Source organism: Mizuhopecten yessoensis, unplaced genomic scaffold (genome assembly GCF_002113885.1).
Source record: "Mizuhopecten yessoensis strain PY_sf001 unplaced genomic scaffold, ASM211388v2 scaffold10825, whole genome shotgun sequence".
NCBI lineage: Eukaryota > Metazoa > Mollusca > Bivalvia > Pectinida > Pectinidae > Mizuhopecten > Mizuhopecten yessoensis.
The window spans coordinates 2,953-26,824 of record NW_018408740.1 but is presented as its reverse complement, the minus strand read 5'-3'; the positions used below and the strand labels follow the sequence as shown (position 1 = coordinate 26,824).

General features: G+C 35.6%; 1 long non-coding RNA gene across 1 annotated transcript; it reads left to right on the top strand.

The window, feature by feature from the left end:
* The first annotated feature begins 699 nt into the window (after positions 1–699).
* Positions 700–1,845, top strand: LOC110462714. The gene is made up of 3 exons (XR_002464309.1): positions 700–741; positions 1,164–1,243; positions 1,792–1,845. It is a non-coding gene; the product is annotated as an uncharacterized LOC110462714 (long non-coding RNA).
* Positions 1,846–23,872: the final 22,027 nt, after the last annotated feature.

Sequence of the window (23,872 nt, the reverse complement as noted above, 5' to 3'; positions counted from 1 at the left end):
TAAACAATAGCACAGGTGTTGTTGGGCACATCCGGTAAGCTAACCAAGGACAGTCCGTTTGCAAGTAAGTATGATTTACACATAAATATTACTATTACGTTCGAGATCCTTAAATATTATGCAATATATGCTGCATTAATTATCACTGAGCTAGTCGATCGCAGATCGTCAGTTTCTTATCGCTCCTATAACACTTTTTATGAAGTGTTTGCCCCGTGTTGAACGTGTCAGATCTGCATTTTCTCACGTGGTTACACGCATTTGTTTGGGGTCCGAAAACTTTCTCGCTGTCTGGACAACAAGTATTTGCAAAATAAAATCATTTTAATTTTTGACACATTTCCTTCCATCTATGTTTGTATCATTATTTGATACATTGCCATTTTAATTAATTTATTCCCGAAAAATAGCATGTGTTATGCATTGTTTACCCCCCTGTCAGTAGCCCCCGAAAATGTAACTCGAGTATAAAAGACCGTGCGTGACTGTATGGAGACTCATACACGTGTAGCACTTCAAATTAGTCTTGGGAAAGAGAAAAAGTCTTTTAAAGTTTAATTTAGCAACTGGAAGGCATTTTGAAGTAATGTACATCACTACATGTGTATGTATATAATTTTGTTTTCAGTTTGTACCCCAAGTGATCTTCTGTGATTACAGAAATTCATGAGTTAAGAAACCTATGAGAACTGGCAACAAAAAAGATTACAAATACTACAGTGTCTAAGGCAACAGGATCAGGTAAACATAAGTGGATTGGTCGAGCGGTTACTAAATAGTATTCATTCGCAAAGTGTTTTATAGACAATTAACTTATTTTGTCATTTAATCTGTTAAATATTATGCATTAACTTTTTGTGAATTGATTCTACATCCAACATATGCCTTCACATAGGACACTCTCATTCAGACAATTGAAACAAGCAAATCACACACTGTTGTTTAGTAAATAAAGTAGCAAGTAAAGTATGCACAAGTGTGATTGGTATGAAATTGAATAACTGACTGAATCATAATATTTCACATTTAAATTTTATATTTTGTTTCAAAAAACATTAAGTTCTTACTCAACAATTTGGCATGTTTTTGAAACTATTTATATTTCTATCCTATAAAGCAGTGGAGAAATTGATGCAATGTAGAATTTTTAAAACTATTTTCAGGTGAAAAAAGTGAACTTCCAGCTCAAAGTGTTCCCACATCAAGAAGGTGTCAAGTTAAAGATGCAACAATGTTAGAACAGGTACACAGTTATAAAAGTTCTGTTTAATGTTTACTGGACTGTTTTAATGACACAGAAATAAACATATTGACCCCATGATTTACATGTGCCATACCCAGAGGTTAGCCCCTGTCTGTACCGGTGCTTTCTGTTCTGGTTCAACCAGTTGAAACAGTTGATGCTGATCAAAGCAAAACCCTGTGGTCAGCTTTGAATTCTAACAATCAATTTTTGCAAAGTTTGCATCTGGCCAGCCACTGTTCATTTCAAAGTAATTGAAGTCTCTATACATGATCTTAAATTTGGGGATATTTAGGTGAATTCATGGAATTAATCTGAATATAGTAATTTCCATGTTGAGAGTAAAATGATTGTGTCATTGTATGAATAAAGATATTGATTGCATATTTCCTACATGTCCAAAATTGTCATTAAATCTGTGAATATCATTGTATTCATATAATTTATCGATATCAACTTAGTACAAGTAAGTGGGTGATTAATGCTATAACTTAAGTATTCTTAGCTATTATATAAAGGTAAAACAGGATTTTATTTTTGTTGATCAGGCAATCCCACCTGTGTATCCAAACCACCCTGCCATTTATCACAGCCTGCTGACCTAACCTACGAGGCATGTATTAACACACCAGAGCATCTTACCCTTTATACCACCCAACCTGTAAGACCTGCCAACAGTCCCGATGCAGCAGACCAGCTGACGTGTGTACGCACAGACAACTGAGCCAACAAGTCTACTTGAGTCACTCTGTCTGCTTCTGAAGCTTGGTAATTTAATAACGGGCTAAAATATGACATTTTTAGCTCACCTCCCCGAAGGGCAAGTGAGCTTATGCCATGGCGCAGCGTCTGTCGTCCGTCCGTCGGTCAACTTTTCCTTTAAAACGCTACTTGTCCTGAACGGCTAAGTAGATTTTGACCAAATTTGGTGAGAAGCATCTTTGGGGGAAGGAGAACACATTTTGTATAAATGGAGGGTGTGGCCCCCCTGGGGGCTGAGGAGCGGGGCCCAATAGTGAGAATATAGCAAATTCTTAAAAATCCTTGTTTTTCTGTAGGAATGAAAGGATTTGTTCCATATTTGAAGCATCCTTGGGTGAAGAGGAACCAATTTTGTATAAACCGTGGGTCTGCCCCCCCCCCCAGGGGCCTTAGGGGCGGGTCAAATAGGGGAAGCATAGAAAATTATTCTTTAAAATCCTTCTTATTCTGTCGGAATGAAAGGATTTGGTCCATATTTGGTGTGGAGTATCCTTGGGTAAAGGGGAACAAATTTTGTATAAACGATGGGTATGGCGCCCCCTGGGATCTGAGGGTGGGCCCAATAGGGGAAATAAAGGTAAAACTTTTAAAATCCTTCTTCGACCATCGGGATTAAGGGATTTTATCCTAATTTGGTCTGGAGGATCCTATGGCCAAGGGGACTCAATTTTGTATAAGCAGTGGTTGTGGTCTCCAAGGGGGCAGAAGGACGGGGCCCAATATGGGAAATAGAGGTAAATCTTTAAAATCCTTCTTTTACCATAGGGATGAACGGATTTCTTCCCAATTTGGTCTGGAGGATCTTGGGCAAAACGGACTCAAGTTTGTATAAACGGAGGGTGTGGCCCCTCTGGGAGCATAGGGGCGGGGCTCAATAGGGGAAATAGAGGATTTTTTCTCTCTCCAACTATACAAGTGAAGGGATTTAAACCAAATGCAGTCTGAAGCATGCTTAGGGGAAAACAACTCAATTTTGTTTAACTTGTAAAAAAGGTGCATGTGAGGCCCAATAGGGGAAATTTAGTAAAACTAGGACATAACATGGAAAATCATTTTCTTGTTGTCTTTCCCACCAAAACAGATTTATATGTAGTTCTTCTTGCAACTTTGTAACTTGTACTCCTTTGATAAACCTGAATGGTACTCAGCATGTTTTAAATTGAAAAATAAATTACCAGGTGAGCTACTAAGGCCCCTAGGCCTCTTGTTTGACATAAAATAATATCATTGTAACATTATGTAAATGATTGTAAAACAATTTGAATGGGAAATGTTATTGTAATTATATCAATGTAGACAATGGATATATTTGAAGTTTGTTGGTGTCAATGCTGCTTCGTTGGGTTGGAAAACACATATATCAAGTTCTGTACTTTAAAATCTCTACCTGTACAGCAGATAATTTTGAACAGGTAACATATGTAAACTCTGACAGTATAAATTATGGCAGCATTATGTATGATGTTCAGAACTAATAGATAGACCAATAGTCACCACTTTGTAATAAAATGTAATTAGGAGCACCTTCATTCTGCAAATTATGTAATGCACATATATGAAAACTATAGAGCTTGTTTAGGAATCAGTACCTACCTCTACCTGATAGTTTAAAGTTGTGATATTTATTTTTATATGTAAGCGTAACCAAGAGCAGCCCAAGATGTTTTGTGTAGAACTGTTTTATTTTTCCTATGTTACAGGAAACAGATACATGACAAACTAGCTGAGCAGTTGGTCCACTAGTTGAGTCAGCCAACCCAAGTCTGCCAGTCCAGTCAGCCAGTCCAAGTCAACCAGTCCAGTCAGTCAGCCAAGTCAACCAGTCCAGTCAGTCAGCCAGACAGCCAAGTCAACCATTACACTCTCCCATCCCAGTCAACTAGTCCAGTTAGCCAGCCCAAGTTACACAGTCCAGACAGCTAGTTCTCCAGTTAACCAGTCCAAGTCAGTCAGTCCAGCTAACCAGCCCAAATTAACCAAACCAGTCAACTGCTCAAGTCAACTATACCAATCAACCAGGCCGGTCAACTACCCAAATCAACTAGACTACTGTCAAGTTCACCCATTCCTGTCTTGATGGTTAGTCATAATTCTCAGCTAAGCATTGTTCTGGGGCCAATATTAGGCCTATTTTAGCTGTAGACAAATCTATTACTTTATATGACACCCTCTTTACTTACTGCACTCACCAGAACAAATATACTGGACAATATGGACTGTCTCTAGTAAATTTAGGCTGAATGGATAACTGCACTTATCAGGATGAAAGATAAACGTTTTGATGTTTTCTAGCTAAGGTGTTGTACTCTGTTAGCTATTTATCAAACTACATTTGAGACAAATGCCACCTGATGTGAAGTTACACAATGCTGATTAAATATGTAAATGAAATAGTTTACTGCACAAACTGTGAGATAATATATGTCAGTCAGAAAATGTTTTAGTAGAATTGCTATATTTTTGTTATTTTATAGATGACAGATACAATACACATTATCCATTGAATCAGTTGGGCACTTGAGCCAATAGCCAACCAACCCAGTCAAATCAGGCAACTAGCTCTACCAACTCATCAAACAGCCAGGCAGCCAACCAAGTAACTTCTTCCTCTAAATACCCTGCAAGCCTTTTTATAAAGATCTGATAACAGTCAGTCAATGATGCAGCTAGTTCAGCCATTGATCTCTTGGAAATCATTTCTTTGGTAAGCATATTCGAATTGTTCCTTGATAAACATATTAGAATTGATCATGACTTACAACTTACAAAACTTTTGTGCATCTGGATCTGGTGTTACATGTATAAGTATCCATGTACCACCCCTATTGTTAAATAGAGAAAATATTTTATGATGAGTATTGGTTTAGGTATTCTACAACAATGTATATCTTTCACTTAATTAATTTGAATGAAATATAGTCAGGCTAATTGAAATCTCAGATCATATCTTCAGCTAATCTTTATAATGAAGCATATTAACGGTATCTAAACTGATGTGTTGTTGATTTATATTTTCAGACAACCAACCATTATGGAAGTCATATACTTGATAAGTTTCCCTACAGCTATATTTTTACTGATGTGACAAATACAACAATCATACTGTGTAGATTCTATCTGGCGTCCTATACAACAGATACATTGAACAGAAAGGCTCCTGTTTGCAGACTATAATACATCAAATTAATTTCATACATGAGGTAAGTTTATCTGCCAGTAAAGATAACTATTTTAAACATTGTTCAGTTAATAATTTTGAATTGGGAAGCACAAACACACCTCGTGAAAATAAAGCCTGCCATGTTTCAACAATCTGGGTGAAAAACTGAGAGAACAGATTTCTGGACAAGATTGAAATGTTGAAGAATAAAAGGGCAATAGTTCTGTGAAATATGACCAAAATCAAATTCCAATTCAGAAAGCACAACTACATGTTGTGGCAACAAATCCAAGCAGGTTTAAAGACTGTTGAGGTGTGTAGAAATCAGGGCGAACATCTTTGAACAGTTTTGAAATTAAGATAAAATAAAGGGTGATCACTCTTTTAAAGATTGTCTGAAACATTTTCCAATTTGGAAGTCGAAACTATGTTTGAAGATAATAAAGCCATCAAAGTTTTAAGAGGATTTAGTAAAAATGAAGGAAATTTTTTATTTTTTTTATTTTCAGTTTTGCAGTTTTGAGCCTCCATACTTTCTGCTTCACTGACTACGTGGACTACTTTCTAGCAAAAAATGGCTGAAAATTTTGCCAACAACCATCAGGAAATTATGCCAGTATTTCATTGTGAAGGGGTTTTGAGTGAATTCCTTTGTAGGTTTTCATAGACTACAGATTGAAGAAATTAAATAACAATTTTGTGGAAATTTAGGACTTAGCTAGGGACGCAACCATCCAATGAATTTAAATGTGTTCTCAGAAAGTTTTGAGTTAACTTTTAAAAATTATTATTGTCTATAAATGACAATTATGTTCTAATGAACATTTTTGGTATTTGATAAGGGTATGCTTGTTGTTGTTAAAGTGAAATATTTCACTGGGTTGTATATGCATGTGGATATGCCATATGACTTGTATCTCCCCCTTAAGCATGAGGTCACTAACGAGTTACATACAATGTATAGAGCGCTAATTACTGACAAATGATTTATATTCTGTTTCTACCATTAATTATTAACTATTATTATTAATTCTTTAAATAAAGATCTACTTTAGGTAATATTAGAAAAGTTTTTTGTACCATGGACATGCTTTTAGATTTTATTTTGTACTTTAAAAGTGGAAACTTGTGTCGAAATGATTGCTTTGGGAATGGTTCTGAAATCTTTATATGTCAAATCATTGCTTTAATTTATAAATAAATATTCACTTTAGGATATGTTGTTCTTATATACCCAACGCGAAACATGCAAACTTTTCCCAACAATAACCCCCCCCCCCTTTTTTCTTTTTTCTTTTTAAATAATTAATTTATTCACTGCGTTTTGTATATGTGTCGTCCTTTAAACGACATTGGCGGAACAGCACTATATCAATACAATTGGCGCCAATAATAAACCGTAGTTATTTGAGCGTTTGACGCAGGGGCATGCACAGCGACAAGACCCTCATTTAACAAGGTTTATCTATGAGGTCATAAGTACACCACATGTTACGTCACGAGAGTTTTTGCTTTTTATATAAATAATGTTAAAAAACTATCAAAAAGGGAAAAATCAATATTTAAAAAAAAATTGTAATAGGTTAAAAGACGACTTCATTTCTTCAACTGCTCGGGTATGTATTATAATAATCCATAAAAGAAACACGATCTTGTCTTGATAAACGAAGCACATGTTTTTCGTCCAATACATTTTAATTGACGGCTGCTGAACATAAGTATTGTTCGGAACAGTGTTTGTTGTTGTAAACGGACCTTTATCACGTGATTTCTAGCTCCGTTGTGGCTAATACAATGCCTGTTATGGTCAGTACGGTATCATAAGTCTTCTACTTGTACTAAAATTGTCTCTGTTTCCCATCAACGTGACACACAACGCGATATAATCTATCTCTAATTGTTTTTATAATGTTTTCCTCAATTAATCAGGTGTTAAGTTCACTTGATGGATCTGTTATAACCTAATGAACAAAACTCAAAATGTCATTTATATTGATATATATCTTCATCATAAGACGGATATTTATCATTATTAGATAATTGAGGACGGATAGAGATGCTGACCCGTTGTCTCCCTGACGTATATTTCCTCGGGGAAACCATTCGTACTGATTTAGGTTCAGATAACAACCTATGTGGCACCTCCTATGCGTTACATGGAATTTAATAGTTTGCTCAGAGACAGCGTGAAGCAGGAACGTCTTAATAACATAGACAAAGTCTGATAAACGAGCAGGCTAGCTTCCCATGGTTAGAGGATTACATATGGCAAAGGCCAAGCACACTGGATCTTCATATCCGTACTATACTCCACAAAACATAAGTGTACTAACCTCCACAAAACATAAGTGTACTAAACTTGACAAAACATAAGTGTACTAAACTCCACAAAACATAGGTGTACTATACTCCACAAAACATAAGTGTACTAAACTCCACAAAACATAAGTGTACTATACTCCACAAAACATAAGTGTAGTAAATTCCACAAAACATAAGTGTACTATACTCAACAAAACATAAGTGTACCATACTCCACAAAATATGAGTGTACTATACTCCACAAAACATAGGTGTACTATACTCCACAAAACATAAGTGTACCATACTCCACAAAACATAAAGGGTACTAAACTCCACAAAACATAAGTGTACTAAACTCTACAAAACATAAGTGTACTAAACCCCATAACACAAGAGTGTTCATATCCGTACTATTCTCCATAAAACATAAGTGTTCTAAACTCAACAAAACATAAGTGTACTAAATTCCACAAAACATAAGTTTACTAAACTCCATAACACAAGAGTGTTCATATCCGTACCATACTCAACAAAACATAAGTGTACTAAACTCCACAAAACATAAGTGTACTAAACTCCACAGAACATAAGTGTACTAAACTCCATTACACAAGAGTGTTCATATCCGTACCATACTCCACAAAACTTAAGTGTACTAAACTTTCCAAAACATAAGTGTACTATACTCCACAAAACATGAGTGTACAAACTCCACAAAACATAAGTGTACTAAACTCCACAAAACATAGGTGTACTATACTACACAAAACATAAGTGTACTAAACTCCACAAAACATAAGTGTACTAAACTCTACCAAACATAAGTGTACTAAAATCTACAAAACATAAGTGTACTAACATTTACAAAACATAAGTGTACTATTCTCCACAAGACATAAGTGTACTAAACTCTACAAAACATAATTGTACTAACATTTACAAAACATAAGTGTACTATTCTCCACAAGACATAAGTGTACTAAACTCTACAAAACATAAGTGTACTAAACCCCATAACACAAGAGTGTTCATATCCGTACTATACTCAACAAAACATAAGTGTACTAAACTCTACAAAACATAATTGTACTAACATTTACAAAACATAAGTGTACTATTCTCCACAAAACATAAGTGTACTAAACTCTACCAAACATAAGTGTACTAAAATCTACAAAACATAAGTGTACTAACATTTACAAAACATAAGTGTACTATACTCCACAAAACATGAGTGTACAAACTCCACAAAACATAAGTGTACTAAACTCTACCAAACATAAGTGTACTAAAATCTACAAAACATAAGTGTACTAACATTTACAAAACATAAGTGTACTATACTCCACAAAACATAAGTGTACTTAACTCTACAAAACATAAGTGTACTTAACTCTACAAAACATAAGTGTACTTATCCGTACTAAACTTCCCGTATCAAGAACATGATCGAAAATACATGTGTGATCCGCAGATAATATGACAAGCATATTAATGCACCGCGATATATCACTAATTTATTAGATTTTCTGCATCGACAAGACTCGTTGTTTTAGGGATTATTTTGCGTTCGTCGACGAATTTGTAATTCTTTGTCTTTGTTAGTATGTAATAATTTGTTACCGACATGGTTACCTATGAGTGATGGGCGCGGAGAACGAACTAAGTACCAATACTAAGGGTTAACCCATGTAACAGATACAAATATTGAAATCAAACTAGCTTTGGCCTTATTGGTAAACAGTGATCATGGGCAGATCAAGAGAGATTGTCTTGGTTTCAAGAATATCTCCCAGTCTGAAAAAAGACATATTTTTTTCCTATTTTCCTTTTAGAATCCCCCTCCAAATATTATTTCCCTATTTTCCTTTTAGAATCCCCCTCCAAATATTATTTCCCTATTTTCCTTTAAGGCTCCCCCTCTTGATATTTTTTCCCCTATTTTCCTTTTAGACTCCCCTTCCAGATATTTAATACCCACCCGGTTGCTCCCTGGATCTGCAATCAGGATTTGTGAGGTTCAAAGTAAAAGATTCATTACTTTGAACGAAGTTATTAACTTACGTAAATCTTTTTTTTGAAGAATATGTTTATAAATTCCTTATTAAAAAAGGATTTCAGAGGAAAACTAGCAATTACATCGATTAGGACGTAAATTCAACCAATTTATTATAAATGCGTCATGAAAGTATTATAATGTTAATTAGTTTGATGTGCATTTTTTAACATATTGAGTTTTATTGACGGGAGCTTTTATTGAGAAGAAGGTCTTTTAAACAAAGGTAGTGTATAACCTTCCTAACAAATGAGTGCAGAGCGGTAAAACTCTTCATTAAGGAGATAGTTAGACACACAACATTGCGTGTACATCAGTATTGTATCTTAGGGAAGAATTGTCGTGTGAGCTTTTTTAATTCTATTACATATATAGAGGATCTGTCTTAAGTTTCCCTTCATATTAGATTTATGATACACGTTTTGAATTTTTCATGTTTGCGAGCAAATATGAAAATCCAGAACGAGTATCATAAATCTAATTTGAAGGGAAACGAATGACAGATTATTTTTATCATATAATACAAAGTAAACTGTATAATTGTGATCTGCAACAAATATTTTGCACTTGGCCGCCTCTGAAGCGATATAAATTGCGTCCGCTTCACACTCACGTGACGTCACATTAATTGATCCTATACGATTGTGACGTCATTTTCGTAGTGATATTACACATGTTACATCAACATAAATTATGTGATAACTTTATGACACTGCATCACACAGTATAGATATGATATAACATTTTATTTAGGGGATAACCCTACTGTATTTTGGCGGCGGTATATCGTTATTACACTGTCGCAAATTGAGTTTTACTGGCGACGCAGAATCTAGTTCGTAAAGGCTAAAACAACAAAAGAAACGTCGATTTTTTAATTTTATTGTTTAGTGTTTCTTCATATTCTGGTCATCTTGGATTGGTGACGTCTGGAAAATTCAAAGTAAGGCGGAATTACATTGACCTTTCAGGGTCACGCTATTGTTCGCGACGTCATAGATTATCAATTCCATGACGTGTCAGGGTCAGTCGGGGTCATTGACGTCATTACCAAACGCAATCCAGGCTTCAGATGCAAATGAGAATTTGCTGACAGTTTATGTGGCTATACTTTTTTCGCGAATTGTTTTGATTGACCAATCGAAAATCTTGTTACATATCACATGAATTATATTGCATCTCTAACTACAACAGGATCATGTTGATCAGTTTGTGACATTGTTGTGAAACCTGACGAAGGATCTGTTTCGCCATACAATACAGAACGTACGTACAAACCAAGCTAACAGCCCATCACACTAGAGTACAGTTACTGTATGTCGTGACTCCAGCTCCCCGGGACAATCAACGTTACGGAGTTCAAATTAAACAGAAATAGAAACGAACTAATTATGCTTCGTTTAAAAGTTTTTCTAAACTAAAGCAGTGAAAATTTAATCAAGTTCATGACTGTAGCAGTGCTTGTTTTGTTTTTATGACAAAATTAAACAATTTTCTGAAATGTTTTACACCATTGTTCGCCTGAATCCGCCAATAATGGACAAACGTAATTTGATGTTTATGACGATATATAATATTATCGTTATAGCAGTAATTTGACAATCAAGTTACAGAGATGTAAAATATGAGTAATTATGCTGTAAAACACGCGATAGTATCACACAACTGATAAAGTTGGGTTCAATTAGCATGTTGGCAAGGGGTTGGTTTATTTAATGGCCCAACACAAACTAGTTGTGGACATGCGATACTTCTGTCTTCTGTGAAATACCAGAGGTTAATGCACTGTAATGGGTACATGCTGATGAGCCGTCAAACGATATAGATATCCCCACTCTCTGTACAAGTCAGTATGCAATAGGAAAATCAGGATTGAGCAATTATTAACAATCGTAAAAACGATGCTTTGAAAATGCATTAAATTTGAGATTTATCATTTAGATATGTATATATTTAGCAATTGTATTTGTTAAATAATTGTATATATTAGTTAAGTAATTGTATATATTTAGTAATTGTATATATTAGGTAATTGTATATATTAATTAAGTAATTGTATATATTAAGTAATTGTATATATTAATTAAGTAATTGTATATATTTAGTAATTGTATATGTATTTATTTGGTTTGGTTTGTTTGTTTTATACGTACTGTGCCAGGTTTTGGTGGTGGAGGAAAGCCGGAGTTCCCGGGGAAAAACCTTCGACCTGCGACCAGTACCTGGCGACTGCCCCACGTGGGTCTCGAACCCCCGACCCAGTGTTGGAGGGACAGTGGTAGCAGAATGTCACACGCCTCAACCACTTAGCCACCGCGACCCAGTGGTGGAGGGATAGTGGTATAGCAGAATGTCAGACGCCTCAACCACTCGGCCACCGCCGCCAATGTACAATAGTGTATATATATTTAGAAATTATATATACTTTTTATATTTAGTGATTGTAAATTGTATATATATAGAGGATATTTAATGGTGTCTTCAGTAATAGCAAATATATTTCACGAGTGTGGCTAATATTTTGATATTTTTTTTACGAGTGCGCAGCGTCAACTAACATAGACATAACGTTACACAGCGTCAAAAAGTAAGGACAATCTAAACAACAGTGTCAAAAAGACAATGCACTACACTGCGTCAACACTGAAAGATAAAGTATAACAATGCGTCATCACACGAGACATAAGGTTTACCCCAGCGTTAACACACAAAGTCACAAATGCATTATAACGTCAAACCACTAGGACAACAGCAGGAATTCAATTCCATATGAAACAACGACCAAGCTGTTTATGTCCGATAGGACAACAGTAAAATAACATGCTGAAAAAATTGGCGGTGCATTTATATGCAAGTATAGACTAATGTACATCAATGGATATGGAATACGGTAACAAATTCCGGATGAATTAACAATAGATGTTATCACTGTTCTTGTTACTATAATTAATATTTATATAATTAGGAAAATACACAACAGAAATGACAACATAACATACAGAGATGATGTATCATTCAATAAGCAGGTGTAGCGAAATCATAGTGTTGCTAGTACATTTGAAACTTCCTTTGCACAAACTCAGATTCTCAGCTTCCGCCCAATGGTTTGTTCTGGTGATAACTGATTCGTGGAGACTTTGAAGAAAGTTATCCTAGTTATGTTTTAACTGGTTTCAGTTACTCTTTGACGGTTTTGTGTTTTGTCTGTTGTTACAAAACAGTTGGTTCGAGCTTACGATGCCTGCTTAAGCACGGGAATAGTTTCATAAACACGGGCATTGGACTTAAATGATGTCGAAGGCTGGCAGACACTGTTAGGCGTGTTCCGAGTCCTCTTTCTCGCTCCAACATTACGAACTTGTCCGTGCTAACTTTCGGGGCCAATAAGGGGTTTTGATTTTTAAGTTTTGAAAACATGTGTCATGATTCTTCGTTAACAAATAAAATTTACCTAAAACCAACCAAATGAAACGTGTGCAGGTTAGCAATCGCTTTAGACATTAAGATCATGATTTAATAATAGTAGACTGAAATATTTTCATTGTCATTGGTACGATCTTTAATTTATAGTTAGTGTGTGTAATATAGTTAAAAATACTCCCCAAGAAATACCAATCATATACAGTAAATTACATTCAAGCAACTGAATAAGACCGGCTACATTGGGCTAATATTGTAATTGAACATGAAATGTATTTTATGTGCTGAGGGAGCTAAATCTAGTTACTTTTATATTTGATATACCAATTTCTCAATTGCTGTCTGGTCTTCCAGACGTTTTAAGAGTAGTCTGGGTTGACTTAACGCTTGCATGTTATTTCCGATAATTCTTGGTGTAGAGGCACTGACGCTCATGCCCATTCGATTACCGGGTAGAGGTAAGATGTGACATACCAAAGTATGGTAGACTGACAATTTGACCTGAGATATTTACAATGTTAGCTTAAATTACTTTATATCATTAGGAAATAGATCATCGGTTTGCAGAAGCTAATAGAGACACTGGGGGATTCAAATAATAATGTAATAAAACCGGTAACAACAGGAACTGAGATGGCCAAAATATCATTTCCTACGTGTAAATCCCCCGCGGTTGGCCGTAGCCGTATAGTTTATGGATTTTATAAAATGTGATTGTTTAAGAATAGGGAATTTCTGTTGAAGCCATAGGTGTACATTTGTTAACGTTATAAAGGTTTTTTATAGGCAATCTTCCTTTTTTGTTTATATTTTATTTTGTACAAATAAGAAACTTTAATTAATTTAAATAGGTCTAGTGTTGGATTAGTTTGACAAGATAAACTAAGGTGTTTAAGATATATTAACAAAAAGATACATAAATGACTTGTCTATTATCTGTCTATCTATGCTGCTGTGGTCTCTCACGAGTTATATCAGCAGCGATTATTTATCATAAACATTCACGAATAAAGCAAACCGACATTACTAAAACGTAAATACATATTGATGATGAAATAAACAAAATAAGATTAATGAAAACGTTAATCGTCTTTAAAAAGAACATCACATTTACAGGAAGCGGGGAAAATATGATTTTACTTGTTTTACTACACTCTATATACATTTCATATTCCCTTTTGTTCTGTCAAAACAAAACTTTACATAAAGATTTTCTATAAGGATGTTGAGCTGACAAGACAACGCAGTTTGAACAGGCTAGAACCCAACCGGGAACTACAGAATGTACACAAGAAACTTGTCTCGTTCCTAATAACTAAAAACGAGGAACGACCTGGACAAAAATTGGACGAGGCTCCAAAGTAACCGAAATTGATTTGGAGACTGCACACTGTGAATTGGGACGTCTGTTCGGTGTGTTTATAAGGTACTTTTTACCTACACAATTACATATCAGTGTGTTGTAAGAATCGTTTTACAGTTTTTTTGAAAATAATATTTCAAAATACTTGTCCAGTCGCTTTGTACTTCTATCTCTATAGTGATCTTCCTTCAGATATTACAGTTTCAACAATAAAGCCAGTCACGACGCAGAGGAAAGAAGTCTGCGTCAATATTGGCTTGGTGTTGTGGCTTGGTGTCCTAATAACATCTACTACCATATAAGGACGTGGCTCAATGTGTGTAATACATGTGTGTCTGCTGGAGGCAACACAATGGCTTATGTACCTTCTTACTATAGCACGGATATGATTCTGACATTAAAGTGCTATCTCACTGAAATAACTAACAACAGCAAGGTATCGGTACAGATCTCCAGCCGGCTACAATATACTGCGAACGAGTGTAGCTGTTGTGGTGTTAGCCTTTTAACATAGCCAAAGTAAGGTGGAGCCAAATGATGTTTTGGGAAGTATTAATATCAACAACAGAATTGTATTTATTGTAAGATGATGCTTTTGTTTTATCGTTTTGTGTTAACTTCTTACTGTCGTTAAAATCACTTTAGATATGAATGAGATGATGCTTCAGATAATCTCCATACAAAGCGAACGTGCCGGTTTATAGGTTAAGTTATGCTTGTTCGACTCGGTACAGCGAAAAAAGGACAGAATCTACAGCGGAAACTGGTAAACCAAGAAGCTTGTTAATCAATAATATAGAAAGATCTTTTTGTCTCTTCAACCTCGTAAATAACAGGTCTTCACACACCGAACAAAATGGCACTTAAAAATAAAAGGTAGCAATTATTTGGAATGTTTGGGGTTAAAAAGGGAAGGGTGTAAAAGTAGGACTGGTTCACTGTACAAGCCGCCATAGCTATGAGTAGCCAACCTTCATACTGATCCACTGCATTGCGACAGTTACAAAGACGCACGTGAGGCATCGACTGCAAGATTGCAATGTCATAGTTGAATCCAATAAAGACTATGTTTTAAAGCTTCTGTAGATAGATTTATCTTAGGAGTCTCCTCTCCGACTAGACGTAGATCTGAAAAACCTCCAAGTGTATCTAACACATGTCGTTCTAGGAGTCGTATCTGTCTGACAAGTGTGGTCAAGTGTTACCTAGACTGTACGTAGACAGTAATATGTGTTGTAGATAACGACGATAGTTTTGTGTGTATCTAGCATGACTAGGAACACTTAATGTATAGATATGTAAATGTGACATAAGTAGATTTAGTGGCATAGACTGCCTCTTTCTGTCTGCTTATTATTACCTTATCATATTTAGTTAAATGTGTGATATAGTTGTGTGTCATAGACTGCGTCTGTCTGTTATTAGTTCTATATTATGTTTTAATGTGTGATATAGTTTTAGTGTCATAGTCTGTGTGTGTCTGCTATTAGTTCTATATTATGTTTTAATGTGTGATATAATTTATTATTATACCTTCTGTTTAAATCTCGTAATCTGATTGGTTGAGAAAGATGTGAACATTTTCAATGTTACTTGCTCGTTTTACAAAGATAAAGAAGACAGGGTGACATTCCAAAAAATATTACATGCGCCAAACGTATGCGTGCACGGTTCGTCCCAGTGCCAGGGTGTTATCAAATCACATTCATGGTTGGTTCATTCGACAACTGTTGAGATGAAGTCTTGGTTTATGTCAAATCAACACAAGGACCTTTAAAAATGGTGAAGTGGTGAAACACCTAAACATGACACTCGGTATAATAAAATAAAAATCACATTCATGAGAGGGCGATATTGCATATTTTCACCCCTCGGAAAGCATTGTTGACCTCGGCTTCGCCTCGGTCAACAATGCTTCCTTGGGGTGAAAATATGCAATATCGCCCTCTCATGAATGTGATATTTATATAGTGTCATAGTTTGTGTCTGTCTGTTATGAGTTACAATATTATGTTTTAATGTGTGATATAGTTTAAGTGTCATAGACTGCATCTGTCTGTTTATTGTTACAATATTATATCTTAATGTTGTGATATAGTTTTAATGTCATAGTCTGTGTGTGTGTGTTATGAGTTCTATATTATGTTTAAATGTGTGATATAGTTTTAGTGTCATAGTATGTGTGTGTCTGTTTGTAGTTACAAAATTATATCTTAATGTGTGATATAGTTTTAGTGTCATAGGTTGTGTGTGTAGTTACAATATTATATCTTAATGTGTGATATAGTTTTAGTGTCATAGTCTGTGTGTGTAGTTACAATATTATATCTTAATGTGTAATATAATGAAGATTGACAAAATGTTCGCTTGAGTATATGGAGTGTTTTTGTGCTCCTGCCTTTTGGGCTTTTGATGCAGTTTTACAGCAGCCTGTATGAACTAAAGCTTTGCAAACATGACAGTAATCACTCCAACAACACATGGCCAGTCTTGGAGTGAAGAATTTGTATATACGGAAAAGAGATTTTAGCAAGGAAGTTTTTACATAGTGAAACAAGTATAACACAAAGGCGAGGTAATGTGAAGGTGAGTAGTGCTCGTTTGGCGCTTTTACCTTAACCTGTTATAGACAAAGATTTTCAAATTGGTAGTTATGGCTTACTTCGTCTCGACAGGAAATCTAAAGTGGGCGGTGGTGTAGCATCCTATGTGAAAACTATTGTCGTTTTGTCAGGAGAGATGACTTACTTACTGATAACATGAATGTCTGTGGGTCGAATTACATCCACCATATTCAAAACCGTTAAACCTCGAAATGTTTATAAACCTCCGAATTCCAAGAATAGCTGGATGGAATTATTTGAAACGGTTCGAGATAAAACATTTTGTGGTTTTGACGAAATTATTGTCATGGTGGATTTTAACAATGACACATTACACGAAAGTACTATAAGTAGACAACTTCAGCATTTGATGTGCGACAGTCTCAACATGACAAACCTTATAACAGTTCCGACAAGAATACAACACGAGAACGGGACATATATAGATCACATATGGACTACCAAACCAGATTGCATATCATACACAGAAGTACCTACTACATCAATGAGTGACCATTGTCCAGTCAGCGCTGTCAGAATTAACAACAAGAAAGAGCAAAAGATAAAAAAAAAAAACATCATTAAATATAGATACATGAAAAACCATGAAGCTTTCAACAGAGACATTGGCAATGTGCCATGGTCATGTTTGAATGTGTTTGACAATATAGATGACATTACAAACTTTCTAAACCTTGTTCCTGGATATAGTTGACAAGCACGCCCGAATTAAAGAGAAGAGGGTGCGTTATAAAACCATCCCCGACTGGTGGACTGATGATAAATTCATGGCAATACAAATAAGGAACAAACACAAATGTGAGGGACGAATAGACCTATATCGCAAATGTAGAAACAAAGTAACAGCAATGATAAAATCAGCAAAATCAACGTTTTTCACTTCTGTTCTAGATCTGGGAAAACATTCCCACAATTACTGGCAGAATTAAAAAAAACTTTTTCCAAAAGAATCTCTCAGTTTACCGAGTTTTATTAAAGATCCAATGACGATGATATTACTGAAGCTGAGATAGGAAATTGCTTTTATGAGTGTTTCACTAATACAGCAGATCAATATGTAAAAGAAAATATCTAAAAAGAAACATGTAATAACGTCTCTTCGTTAAAAAGACTTAAAGTGTATACACAAGAAAAGCTGAGGGGTAACATTTTGGCACTCTTTTTATTGAAACCTTTTTATTGAATTTAGATGTCAACAAAGCCAATGGGCTCGACAACATAAGTGCAACATGTTATAATTACTGTACTAAATCCATTGCTCTATTTGTTTGTAATCTAAAAAACAGTTTTCCGGAAGTTTGGAAGTATACGAAAGTAAGCCATCTTTTTTAAAAGGGTAAAAAAGAGTGTTTTTTTGTAATTACAGGTCAACATCAGTACTTCTTGTTTATCAAAATGTCTAGAAAAAAATATTCATGACCATTTTTATATTTGTTTGTCTCATCGCAATTTAATTACAGATAGCCAATCTGGCATCAGAGTAAAACACTCATGTCAGACTGCGCTAACTGATATTACAAAAACCTGGTATGAGGCTATAGACAAAAGTATTTTGACAGGACTATTTCGAGATGTTAGAAAGGCATTCGACCTTGGGAACCACTCTGTTTTAATGTCTAAATAAGAATTGTGTGGGTGTTCATCCAAAACTATGATCTGTTTTCAAAGTCATTTGAGCGGGAGATTACAAATTTTAAACTTTCAGAACACTTTGAGTGATTCTCTCCTTCTTACTGTCGGTGTCCCTCAAGGGTCAATATTGGGGCCACTTTTGTTCATTTTATATGTAAATGACCTGCCGCTGATTACAGATCAAAGTTCTTTATATAGGAACGCTGATGACACTGCAGCACAATCGCTAGAAAACTGTAGAAGCGTAATGATAATCAAAAAGGAATTTCATAAAAACTCCAAGAGGATACAAAGTCATGATCAATGTCATACAAACTATAGGAGTATACATACATACTTGGCATGAATCCAGGGAGCTGTTTTTGGTAAAAAAAAAAGCCTGCCTTTTTATGCTTTTAGAAATAGCAAGAAACGATCTTTGTCAAACCTTTTTATCTGTTATGTGATTTCAAAGAATAAACAAGCACTTTATATTTATTTCAAAGTTATACATTTCAAACAAAAAACATCAAACAACAGAACTTAATCCTTGTTCTTTAAATCTGTGGAAAAAAGAAAAACGCGCGAGCGTTGTTAGTTTTTTTAACATCACATGTAACCTAAGAATTGACTAATATTTCTAACAAACAACATTTAATAATTGAGGTTAAACTTCCCGGATTGACCTACAACAACACTACGGTGCCGGGGTGACATCTGGTGCTGGCAAGGCTGTCTTTAGAGCACCTGCCTTCGGCCAGACGTTATTGTGTATGTTCACAATATTTTCCTTGGTGGAATTGTGTCCTGGTTTATTGACAATGTGATAAATGATCTTTTTATGTTATAATTAAAGTTTCAGAAAGTCATCTCGGGAAGGATGAAATAGTAAAAGGACAATAAACATTTCTCCTGTAGTAGATTACATTTAATACAGAAATAAAAACCTTGGATTTTGGATTGTTGTTTTCGCCATGTGTCACATGTTATGACGTTTTATGTTTTATATCGTGATTGGAGCTAATACGTCAGGATTTCTGTTTTCTGATTGTCCATTATGCAGCCTCAAATGTCACTTACCATTAAGGGAACTAAACAAAACCGTTTTACCGGCATGTTCTGACAAAGATTAGATAATAATCAGGCTTTTATATAAAAAAAGCAAAAAAAGCCCAAGGATAACAAGATTTGGATGTTGTCGTTAATTCGGAGAGTTAGCTCACATCTCATCACTGTCATTATGGTTCATTGCTGGATGGGTCTGTCCCCTAAATGGTTTCTGTAAATGAAAAATTGGTTAATGAGAACCAACTATCTGCCTGACTTAAATAACGACGAGCTTGTTTTCCATATTAACACGCGCGTTGATGTATTAACATTAATCCGAACTGACTTCAGGAAAACGAGTATTAAAAAAACCGAGATGCAATCACGACTGTCGATAGCGTAATGCTTGATTAGTTCTAGATAAAAACATGACTCAACCGTTTTTCTTTTCGGTATTATTTTGTTTATAGTAATAAAACTTTAATACAATTATTTTCGTATACTACTTCTGCCTTAACATAATCGTCGGATACAAGGTTAACGCCAACTACTCACCTTCTGACGGCGATAATGACGTACAGAATCAGTTTCAATACAAAGTGAGTGAGGTCGCATTGCAACGTTGAGTAAATCTTCCGTAAAGCGAATTGACTAAATAGTATATAGGTCATTTCTTTATTTTAGCACTCATTAGTGAAAGTCAACAAGAAGCCTTCGCCCATTACAGTGTACAACATCAGTGATAAACCACTACGGCTAAGCTAGTTGATTTATATTACCCGAGTTTTTCGGTTTAAGCATGCCTGTAAAATTCCAGTTAATTTACGGCAAATCTCATGATAAAATGTCCATCACACTTAATCAAGCCAAAAGACAATCTGTCTAGGCATTAAGTGAAGTTGTTTATAATTAATGGACTTCTTGTAAGCATTACATCCGCCTGTTAATTAAATAAGAGTGACGGGTAGTACAGCCTGTACGGCCTGAGGACGAGGTCCTGGTACTGTTCACAACCATGCATGAAGCTACCATAATCTTGTTAGAATTCTTCTTAACGTCGGCAGTTTCTGTTCCCCCCCCCCCCAGATCTTGAGAACATTTCGCAAGTTATGGGATCGAAAACCAGTAATTGGAACGAACTCTCATTAACTTTTGAAATTCGTAACGTTTATTATCATCAACATAACAACAATCGTAAAGTCATCACGAGAGAAGTCTTTTACATGTGAACTGATACAAATGTTAAAGCAAACAGCGTTCCATTTATTATCTGTCTAAGTTAAAACAAAATCAGGGCGATACATATTGAATACTGTTCGAAAAGAGTAATTACTTTCTTATCAATTTTGAGAAAACACTCTTCAATATATTATTCATCATTATAATTCACTCCGCTTGTTCCAGTCTACTCAGGTGTAAATGCTAGCTGTGAGCGCCGAAATGGCAGCACCGACTGTGTGCTCCCCAGGGAGTTGAGAAAGATATTGGCTGGTTGCAAAGGCCCTACAGAATAACCACGGATAATAATTTATGAACCGCTTTGAGACGACCTACGAACTGGGTTTTGATAAAGCGGTGTATAAGAACCTCGAATTATTATTATTATTATGATTACAAGTTTGAAGGGGAAAAAATCAATTTGTTCTTTTATGAATTAATGAAAGTGATACAAAAAAGAAATAAAGTAAATAATTGATAGTAAATTTATCAAAAACATCATCCTTAGAGAGTATGTTCTGGGCATGATCGTTTAGAACCTTTGCAATACTTTAAACTCTTTCAAACGCGCATTAGCTCGAGATTAGGTCCTGTTTACAAAATGGCGACTGGAAGTAGCAAGGCGGGTTAGATTGGAATTTAAATTACGTATATTTCGGCAAGTAAACATTGTTCACAAAGCCCATGTGGTCTGTTCGTCTAATTAAGTCAAGATGTACTCAGAACAGTCGTTGTTTAGTCGATAGGGTCATTCACAAAAAAAATAGGATTATTATATAAACTTATTGTAATTACAAGCTACCCGGTAATAAGATTTATATATATACACTGATGTTCTATTTATAGTAAGTGACCTTGACCTTTGATATCAAAGGCTGACAAGCTATCAAAGAGCTCAAGCAAACATCTTATTACACTGGATAAAGCCGGAGTGCATACGGCCCAAAAGAGCTCCACATATTGTGCATAAAATGTTTTTCTATTTATAGTAACATTAACCTTGAAATTTGACATCGATGCCTCAAAAGCTACAATTTGTATTCTAAGCAAATACTTTCTAAAGTAACAATGACCTTAACCTTTCACCACCAAAGCAGGCACTTTTTCAGAGGTAGCACTTGATAAAGCCTGAGTATAATCATCCCAACAGAATTGCAAATATTGTCCCTTAACTAATTTTCTATTCATGGTAACAGTGACCTTGACCTTTGACCGCCGGACTTGAAAAGCTAATCATAGCAAGCACTTTCTTCAGAAAATCATTGGATAAAGTCTGAAAGCAATCCAACCAACATGACTGAAGATATTGTGCAGAAATTAAACAAGAAGCCCAATGGGCCTGTGTCGCTCATTTGCTTCTAATGCAACTTTGAAGCTGATCTAGGTCATTTATGTGGATGCTAAGCTCATTACCACTTTATTCAAACATAGCACATTTGACCCATGTGACCTCTGAACAAACTTGGTAGTCCTTTATCAAGCATGCTGCAGGCCCAATATCAGGTCTCTGGGCCTCTTGGTTATTGAGAATAAGTTATTTAAAGATGTTAGCACATTTGACCCCTGTGACCTTGAAAGTCGGTTAATGTCATTCATTTGAACACACTTCGTAACCTTTCATCCAGGCATGCTATAGGCTCAATAGCATGGTCCTCTTAGTTATTGAGAAGTTGTTTTAAGATTTTAGCACATTTGACCTCTGTTACCTTGAAAGGCAGGCAAGATAATTCATTTGAACAAATTTGGTAGTCCTTTTTTCAAGCATGCTACAGGCACAATATCAGGTCTCTGGGCCCCTATTGAAAATAAGTTGTTTAAACATTTTACCTCATTTAACCCTTGTGACCTGGAAAAGTCGGGCAAGGTCACTCATTTGAACAATCTTGATAGCCCTTCACCCCAGCACGCTACAGGCCCAATACCAGGTCTCTGGGCCTCTAGGTTATTGAGAAGATGTTTAAAGAGACTAGAAAAGGTCTGTAAGACATAAATGCCCCCGCTGCCATGTGAAATTAGTTTAAGTGTTCTATAAAAAGTTACAACCACTTTGATCTTGATAACCTGAAACATGCACACACACAAGGTACTACACTTTAAGTTGATTTTAATATTATTATGTTTTTTCTGTATGTTATTACCCTCTCCATAACATATTAAATGAAGTTGCTAAGTGTTTAAATTAAATCAGTTGATGATTTTCTATATTTAGCAAGTGACATTGGCCTTGACCTTGGAACCCTGAAACACAAGGGTATACCCATATCTGACCTATGTATAAAGTTTGACCAAAATCCGTGAAAGAATGAAGTTGCTAAGTGTTTAAATTGAATCAGTTGATGATTTTCTATGTATAGCAAGTGTGACCTTGACCTTGATCTTGGATCCTTGAAATACAACAATTTATGAAGTTTACTCATGCTTGACCTTTGTATAAAGTTTGACCAAAAACTGTCAAAGAATGAAGTTGCTAAGTGTTTACATTGAATCGGGATGCGACGCGACGGGACGGCACGCCGGACGCCGCACCAGGGTAAAAGCTCACTTGTCCTTGGCAGGTGAGCTAAAAACAGATAGAAGGACAGACAGACAGAAAACCTGATTACTATAGATGTGCAGGGATCCTAACAACAAATTGTGAAATTGAATTGGAGAATTCCCCTTTGGGACCCAACTCCTCCCCCTAGGTAGCCAGGGTATTATGAGAGAAACCCTCTTTAAACGGCATTCAGTCTTCTTAACCAAGTAATGCTCCAGACCATTGGTTTGAAAACATCATCAAGCCATACAGAAGGACTTCAAATGATGTACTGTTTCAGGTGATTTATGTCCTCAGCCAGGGTCATATGAGGACGGGTGTCACCTATAGTAATAAAAATACAATTTGAAGGAAGTGCATGCGTTGACGGAAAAAATACAGTTTTAATACTATAAGAATTTCCTATGTACAAAGGGCTATATTGGCACGTGGTTCGAACTTCATGCTTCTCAGGCGGCACGACAAAGAAAGGCAGAACAGTGAAAGAAAAGAAAGATTTAAGATCCCAAGTGTGTTGCAATGGGGGCA